The sequence below is a fragment of the Pyxicephalus adspersus genome, chromosome 3, assembly GCF_032062135.1.
Source record: "Pyxicephalus adspersus chromosome 3, UCB_Pads_2.0, whole genome shotgun sequence".
NCBI classification, from domain to species: Eukaryota; Metazoa; Chordata; class Amphibia; order Anura; family Pyxicephalidae; genus Pyxicephalus; species Pyxicephalus adspersus.
Genome location: NC_092860.1, coordinates 130,762,668 through 130,763,739, shown reverse-complemented (window position 1 = coordinate 130,763,739; position 1,072 = coordinate 130,762,668). Strand labels below are relative to the sequence as shown.

Here is a 1,072-nt window from a genome sequence, read left to right as displayed (position 1 = left end):
TTTTTTCTTTCTCTCTCTCTCCTCTTTCCCCTCTCTCTACTTTTTCTCTCTTACTCTATCTCGCACACTTTTCTCTTTTTCTCTCTCTTTTTACTTCTCTCTCTCTCTCTACTGATCCACTTGAATGTGACTCTAGTACAAAGGTCGGCAAACTCCAGCCTTTAGACCAGATATGGCCTAGCTGGTAATTCCAGCCTAACGCCCCCTGGCCGATCCAGTCTAATACCGGCCAGCCACCCACGGCTCCAGAGCCAGGGGGCGTTACGCCGGAACAAACTTACCAGGGCTTCGAAGCCGGCTGTGGCTCCCCTATTTACTGGGGCTGGCTTTATTACTTCTGCGGCCCGGGGTAAATAGGGAACACCCCCTGAAGGGAAATCCCTCTCCATGAGGGTGGGACTTGAGGGAGTCCAGCCTAATGTGCTCCTGCCCACCCCTGAAATGGCCTAGTGGCCAAAAAAGTTTGCTTACCTCTGCTCTAGTATCTGGATCCATATCTTAAATATATAGAATATATAAAGAGCACAGTTTTCTGATCAGTTCTTTGGTATTGATTTTAGAATCCACTGACTCGCCAAGTATATGTGGAATTGGTATCTGATGTGATAATCATGTGTATGTTATGGCAGCTTTTATTAATGAGATGTTACTTAATGCAGCTCTTATTATTAACAGTAAAAATACAAGTAATAAAAGATAGGGGATTTTCCAGTATCAATAATCTTGCACAAAATTATCCAATAACCTGCAATAAAAACTAACAGTTTTGTTAGATTAATTTGTTTTGTGTAAGAATGAATATTTATACCTGCAAACTCCCCATTTTTTATTCCTTGTATTTTTACTGGTATTGTTTTTTCGGGGTGTGGCATAAGGTCTAAAATAGTCAACCGTTTTATGACCGCTCTTAAATATCTTTATCATACATAAATAGACCCTCTTAATAAAATGATATCCCCCATTGTTTCAATAAAAATATACCGTATTTTTCAGACCATAAGACGCACTTTTTTTCCCCCTAAAGTGGGGGGAAAATCAGGGTGCGTCTTATGGTCCGAATGCATATTTTTTT

At 40.6% G+C, this 1,072-nt stretch overlaps 1 protein-coding gene across 1 annotated transcript in view; it reads left to right on the top strand.

Moving 5' to 3' along the window:
* The window catches only part of ZCCHC4 (zinc finger CCHC-type containing 4), a 16,655-nt gene that overhangs the window by 571 nt on the left and 15,012 nt on the right, over window positions 1-1,072 (top strand). The gene's annotated exons all lie outside the window — the stretch shown is intronic.